Genomic DNA, 8,127 nt, shown 5'->3' on the forward strand with positions numbered 1-8,127 from the left:
TTTTCTCATCTTTAATGAACTAGAGCAAAAGACCCACACGAAGAAAGGAAAAGGATACTTTGCCTTTACAATTTATTAGGAATTTGAAGCAAGAACTGGAAACTGTCACAGGATTATCTACCTTATTCTGAAGAACAGTCTCCACCCTAACCAGAATGAATGTGCCTTGAGCATCTGACACCATAATTATTGAAGCCTGACACTAGTCTTGAATTTTTAGTTATTTCATATTACATCCTCTCAGGGATTTAAAGTTTAACACAACATCAGAAATCCCAACAAATAATCAAACCAATGACTGGAAAGCTGATCCACATGTTGGAACCTGGTGTGCCCCAGAGTTCAACTCTGTCAGGGTAGAATCTCTTTAGCCAACAGCACACCCGATGGGGGGCTCCACAGTGCCAGGCCCTGAAGGAAGGCCACAGACATGGAGAAAGGACCTACGGGGGCCAACCGTCCCCACCTCTCCCCGCCCTGTGACAATTCAGGGGCCACATGCAGGCATACTGCAATGCTCTGTGTCCTTCTGGTGACAGGGTGCTGTTTCTGGCATAGCAAATGCTATCACTGACCGGTTAGGAGAATATTCTCTGCAGAAGGCAGTTGGTGTCAGGGCCATGAGAGACAGACAGCATTGATGTGAATTCCAACTAAGCCACTTATTAGATGTGTGCCTGACTGTGAGCCTCAGCCTTCTCATCCATAAAAATCTCATCTATTTCACAAGTTAGACTGAGAATTTGAGATAATGTAAATAAGATGTAAAAATACATGTATGGTCAACAACTCTCACGTGCTAAGACATAATATTACTGAGCACCTACAATGGGTTCCCACATGTGCAAGGCCAAATTGGGGTGACAGAGAAGACTGGTTAGAGGAGAGGATGAAAACAGCCAATCTACCCGGGGTCATTGCCTTGCTGCAGCCTAGCAGCACTTGACTGTGACCAAGCAAATGCATGTAAGACTCAAAGACTAGGGAAATGAATCCCATCAATCCCCCGAAAACACTGTAGGCAGGCCTCTTCCAGCATCTCTAGCATCTCTTCCCAAAATAAACGTGCCCTCGAATAGAAGGCATACTGATATTTCTGAAGTGTTCTATCAAAAATAAAACGCTATAAAGCATAAAACCTCACGCAGATCTAAATCCAGGCCAAGGGTTACCTGTTACAGAGGCCACAGGGAGGCAGAGGCCCTTCCACTTTCATCAGGCTCCAATCACTTGGAGTCCAGTGTTCTTACAGCTATCTCTAGTTGTTCAGTTCATGCATTTAAAACATTCCCCGTAAGAAGCCTGATCAAAGGTTTGTGGCCTGAGTTAACCCAAGTCACTGGGACAACTTTGACCCAAAACACAAGAGTGTTTTCTTGCTCTCTATTCAGAATACTTCTTGGTATTTATATTTAGTTCAGGGAGGGTGAGAAATTGCTTTCTGGCCCTATTACAAACCCTGAATACCATCTACCTTAGAGAGAATACTAATATAAAACAAAATACTAATATAAAACAAAATACTATCACAACAATCTTGGAGTCAATGTTTTTTCAAAGAAAAAAGATATTTTGGGGTGCCTGGGTGGCTCAGTCGTTAAGGGTCTGCCTTCGGCTCAGGTCACGATCCGAGGGTCCTGGGATCAAGCCCCACATCGGGCTCCCTGCTCAGCAGGGAGTCTGCTTCTCCCTCTCCTTCTGCTTCTCCCCTGCTTGTGCTCTCTTGCTCGCCCTCTCTCTCAAATAAGTAAACAAAATCTTTTAAAAAGAATAAAGATATTTCTCAAGAATGTATCCCTTCTAGGATGATGTCCTGGATTCCAGGATGGAAAAATATATACCATGACTTTGGTTAACCTAGCGAGAACCTGGGAACAAGGGTCAGTCTTTTTTGGTCACTCATTCAATGCATGCCAGCCATGCCCAATAGCACACTGCATCCCCCAAACCACATTTACCCATGCCCACAGGATCCCCTCCATTCCCCCCAGACTCCTCCACTGCCCTTCCATGCACGTTTGCCCTCCCCCCACCCAGCATTCCTACCCGTCTACACTAAGGAGTGGCACCCCTACCACTTCACTTCACACTTCACACTTAACATGTGCCCTTCCCACCCTTTACTCACTAGGCTCTTACTGTTGATGTCTGGTTTACATTCACTCATTTCTTTGTTACGTATAAGTAATCAGTTAGTTTGCGTAGGATGAAGGAAACCAAGGTTTGAAGAGGCCTAAAAGGAACTGGGCATTTTAACCAAGGTTCCAAAAGGCTCCACACACCAATCATGCAGTAGCAAGCGGGCACTGGAAACTGCCTGACCAATCATGCTTAACCACTACCACAAAACCACATTTGTTTGATGTCTATATTCCTTTGAGTGTGCAACTAAAAAAATTAATAATTACAACTCAGCGCAAGATGATGACAATGGTGAACAAAATCACTCGATAACTTAAGTAAATATGATTCACTGCATAAAAGAAAAAGAACACAGGATGACACCTGCCTCCCATCATAACTAACTACATGGTCACCAGTTCTCTTGTGCATTCATCTTCTGCTTCATCAGAAAATTCGCCTCCACTGCTGAAGTAAAGAAAAAGAGGATACAGAAAAATATAATGTAGATTTCACAACAGAAAGGCAATATGGAAACTCAAATATGTATTGACTTTTCATTTATTCAACAAACATTCATTGGGCACCTACTATATTAAACTGTGAGTAAATAAAGACGAATCATTTATTGTTTCTGCCTTTAAGGAACCATAGCTTAGAGAAGAAGATTCTAAAACAAATACAAATGGTACCAATAAGGTCTGGACAAGGGGCTAAGGGAGTCATTACCCAGGGTAGGGAGCATCATCAGGGCAGGTTTGTATAGAAAGCAATAATTAACTCAGATGTTGAAGGTTCACCGGGTCTAAGGTGAACATGAGCAAAGACATGATGGTATGAATGAATACTGTATTTTCAAGAATAAGGGGGTGTAGTATGCCTAGAGCGCAAGATAGTATGCAAGAATCCTAAGTGAGGAGGTGAGGAGACCATACAGGCAAGCAGGGGGGCATCTCTGGAGATCTTATATGCCACTCAAAGGATTTTGGCTTTTGTCCAGTAGGCAACAGATTGCCAAGGAAGGCTTTTAAGCATATTTATTGGCTGCACACTCTGTTATAAAGACTATGCTTGTCAATTTATACATGTTATATTAATCCTTAACAACATTACTAGTAGGATTAGGTAGAATCGCATTTGAATTTAAAAGACCATTCTCCCATTCCACGTTCCCTGAAGCAGTGTTTGGAGATAAACTAAAAGGACAGAAGTCTGGGAGTAGGGAAATCCTGGGAGCAGGAAATCAGGAGACTGGATGTGAATATCCAGACACAAACTCCTAAGGTCCAAATTAAACCAAAGACAGTGACAATGGAGCAGAAAGCATGGAATCTAAATATGTTTTGGAGGAAAGATTGCTGAAATAATTGCCCCCAGAAACAGGACTCCTTCCTTAGCTTCTGCCACATAATGGAAAGCACTTCCCCCAGGGGTTATACCACCATCTGGGCTTGAAGATGCCCTCAGAGCACCTGATGCTTCTGGCCACTTGTGAGCAAGTCCCCAAGGAGGCCTTTGTACTCCAACTGGCTATGGAGGCATCAGGAGATGCCTACAGATACTCTGAGAAGGCGTTTGCTCACCCTTGCCATACAGTCTGCACCCAGCCTCCCCCGAGACACCAAGGGGACCAACCAGTCCCAGCATGCTCCACAACCCTCTATACCTTGCTCATCACCAGAAGCCCAATCTGCCCCATTTCTCACCTGCTCAGCCCTCCCTCCTTCTCATTCTGTCCTCTCAAACTCAAACTCTACCCTCAGCAAACTCCACAATGCCCCCTTCTCTGAAGGTTCTAAAAACAGGAAGAAGGCAAGATTTAACCTGAATTTTGAAGGCTGAAGCCTATTAACACCATTTTCCCATCAAGAGGAGGTTGTTAATACTCTCACATTTAAGTCTGATGTTCCGCCAGTAATAAACAGGGATGGCTGTACCCATGGCTAAAATATCAAACACCTTGGAACTGGGTGATAACTAGCCCCTTTCCAGGGACCTTCCAATGATTAAGCGATTAAAGAGTTAATGTCTATATTCCCAAAAGGTCCCCAGGAGGCTGCTCCAGACCAGGCGCTTGCAAATGTTAGGCTCATTCCATTTGAGTTGTAAAGACTTTGATCCAATCTCAAAAATCCCCGATGCCTGGAGATGAATTAAATGTCTGTCCAGTTCACCTTCCAACTTCCCTATCATTCAAATCATACCTATTTTGAAGTTCATGTCCTTAGACTTTATCGCCTTTTATCCCTTCTTGCTGTGGCTCCCCCATCTACTGCACCTAAGCACCGGGCTGTTCCTTTCCGAACATGAGTGTCCTCATTCTTGCTGTCTTCCGCATCTACATGGAGGCCCCAGTTGCTACATCACAGAACCTCTGATGATCTCTTTGACGCTGCCTCAGCCACCACCCTCCCTGCCATAACCTCAGATTTTGACATCACGATTACTTGCACCAGCTTGGAGACGGCAGCTTCAAGCACCCCATACTGTAAACACTGCCTTCTCTGTCTCCAGCTCATCTACTCTGGTATTTCCACCCCAACACCTTCTTGGCATTATCTGGCTTTCCAGTCCATTGACCCTTCCATTTTCTCCATTATCAGTTACACCCTCACTTCTCTTTCTGCCCAGCTTGGGGGTCAAGGTCCATCACTGTAACCTCTCCCTTGTACTTGTTCCTCTCTTCCTGATCCTTACCTGGCAAATCCTCAAGTTGGTGAAGCCCATCTATCTGCCTGCTCCACACCCCCTCCTAACAGCTGAAGAAACAGCCTGACACAAAACACAACCCCATCCAGCCTCAGTTTAAAGTCATGGTTGCAAATCTCTAATGGGTGATCTATAGGAATCAGCAATCCTATTATATTTCTCCAGGATGTTTCAAAATAGCTATTTACCCTTTTCCAAAATCCATTTTACCTCTCTCCACCCCAACATCATCACACTTCATTCGGAAAGTAGAAGCAATTAGGGAAGAACTTCCCACTACACAAAACGTGGCATATCAGCCTCTGTACCCATTCTTTCTACAGTCCTTCCTTTTACTATAAAACAAATGTCCCTGTTCCTAGTAAGGACTAAGCTCTACATTTGTGCCCTGGATTTCCTCCTTTCCTAGCTCTTCAGGAATTGTACTCTGACAGTCATCCATCACTCTCTCCTGCCTTCATCCATTTTTCCTCTCTACTTAATCATTCTATCATTTCCTCTCTATTTAAACTCATTCTATTACTCTCTGGTCCTAACAAACCCTTCCCTAGCCAATATCTCCTTCCAAGAACTTTTCCAACCCTCTGTGTCTCTTCACAACAAAAATTTTGGAAGAGTCATCTGTAAGCACTGTCTCTGCTTCCACAACTCAATTCAGTAAGCTTCTGCCCTGGCCTCTCTATACTTAAACGATATGTCAAAGTGTTAAAATCACAAATGGTGGGGCGCCTGGGTGGCTCAGTCGGTTAAGCAGCTGCCTTCGGCTCAGGTCATGATCCCAGGGTCCTGGGATGGAGCCCCGCATCGGGCTCTCTGCTCAGCAGGGAGCCTGCCTCTCCCTCTGCTTGCTGCTCCCCCTGCTTATGCTCGCTCTCTCTCTGACAAATGAATAAAGTCTTTTAAAAAATAATCACAAATGGTCTCATTTCACCAAATGCAATCTATATGACTAACACAGAAACATCTCCTTTTAAAAACATTTTAAACTCTTAACTTCAGGGATACGACGCTATCCTGGTTTCCCTCCTACCCCAATGGCAACTCCTTCTCTCCTGAATAACACAGTGCTCCAATGGACCCCTTCTCTATCTATACTTTCCGGATAGGTAATTCCATCCAGTAACAGACACAACCGGTATGCAAATAACTCCTAACTCGGTATCTTCAGCCAAAACCCTTCCCAGAATCTCCAAATAATTATCCAATTGTCTAACTTACATCTCCAAAGGAATGTCTAATGAGTGCCTCACACTTAACACAGTCAAAACAGAGCATTTTCCACCTTCCATCAAGCTTGCTTCTCTCCCAACTCTTCCCTTCCCAGTTTATGGCCCAGTTGCGATAGTAAAAAATGTAAGCCTTTACCTAGATTCTTGTTCCCCATCTCCAGACAATTATCTATCAGCAAGTTCAGTCAACTAACTCTATCTCAAAAACATATCCTAAATCCATTCAGTTCTTTTCATCTTTAACACAACACTTGTCCATATGCAATAAAATGATTTATAAGAATATAAGAAATATGTATTTTGTCATCCAGATGATCTGAGTTCTGTGAGCCACTCTAGCAAACTAACCACACCTAAGGAGGAGGCCACTAGAACCTCCAATCTTTAGCCAGTTGGTCAGAAGCACAGGTAACAAACAGCCTGGGATTTACAACTGGTATTTGAAGTGGGGAGTGGAGGTCAGTCTTATATGACCTGGTCCTTAACCCATGGAATCTGATGCTATCTCCAGGTAGGTAGTGATAGAATTGCCTGGTGTTGTGTGGGAAGGAACCCCTGCACACACGCTGAAATGGGGTCAGGAACCCCCCAAAAAACAAACAACTATAATTTCTCAGTTGGACAACCAAAATCGATTCTTAACTGGGTCCTGCTTCCATTTTCCCCTCCCACCCACCACAATCCAGTCTACCTTTCGCTGTCAGAGCAGTCTTTTATAGCAAAACCACATTGTTTCATTTACCAGCACGCAATCGTCTAATGCCTTTTATCACCATAGAAGAAAATCTAAATGCCTTATCCTGCCTTATCCTGCCCTAGGAGACCTGACCCTTGCTTACTTTTCAAAGATTTTCTTGGATATTGTGGTAGGTTGAACAGTGGAGCCCCAAAGCTATCCACATCACAGACCCTGGAACCTGTGAGTGTTATCTTGCACAGCAATGATCACAACAAACACTTGGCAAATGTGATCAAATGAAAGATCTTGAGATAAAGAAATTATCCTGACTTCTCAGAGTAGGCCCCAAATGCAGTCACATATACCTTTATAAGAGGGCCGCAAAGGGAGATTTGACACACGTAGGAGAAGAGAAGGCAATGTGACCCCAGAGGCAGAGATCGCGGTGATGCAGCCACAAGCTACTGAATGCCTGCAGTCACGGGCATTCAAACAGGGGCAGACTCTCCCCTAGAACCCCAGAAGGGAGCATAACCTACCAACACCCTGATGTCAGACCAGTGGTTCTGACCGTGGACTTTGAGCCTCCTGAACTAAGAAGAGAATAAATTTCTGGGTTTGGGTTTGTTTTGTTTTGTTTTTTTTAAGATTTTATTTATTTATTTGAGAGAGAGAAAGAGAGTGAGACAGAGTGCATGGGAGGGAGAGATGCTCAAGCAGATTCCCCGCTAACCAGGGAGCCCAATGTAGGGCTCAATCCCACAACCCATGAGATCACGACCTGAGCGGAAACCAAGAGTCGGAGGCCCAAATGACTGAGCCAGCCAGGAAACCCAAATTTCTGTTGTTTTATGCCAATGAGTTTGCTATAATTTGTAACAGTAGCCACAGATAACTAATATAAACACCTCTCACTCTCACCCATTAGGTTTCAGATTTATTTACCTTCTTCTGCCCACCAAATTCATCAAGAATGCAATTAGGGTTTTGGGACCAGCTGTCTTCTCAGCCTGGAATGCTCTGCTCCTCATCTTTGCACAGCTAACTCCTTCAGGTCATTCAGGGCCCAGCTCAAATGTCAGCTCCTCAGAGAGGCCTTCCCAAACCATCCAAATTCAAAATAACCGCATAGCTCTCATCATCTCATATGTCTCTTCTTTATTTAATCATTAGTATTTCCTTTCTTTCCCTCCCCACCCCACCCCCGCAGATAAACTCTACAAACCAGAGACTGTACCTGTTTTGTACACCACTGTAATCCTAATTTGTAGAAAAATGCCTGATATATATTAGATGAATGATAAATTTAACAAATGAATGGATGATATAGAGGGGAGAAAAGATGGTGGTGCCATTTCAATGAGAGGAAAAACAATGGAGGAGCATTAG

This window comes from Leptonychotes weddellii, chromosome 3 (genome assembly GCF_054177405.1).
Source record: "Leptonychotes weddellii isolate Sample4059 chromosome 3, ASM5417740v2, whole genome shotgun sequence".
Classification (NCBI taxonomy): domain Eukaryota; kingdom Metazoa; phylum Chordata; class Mammalia; order Carnivora; family Phocidae; genus Leptonychotes; species Leptonychotes weddellii.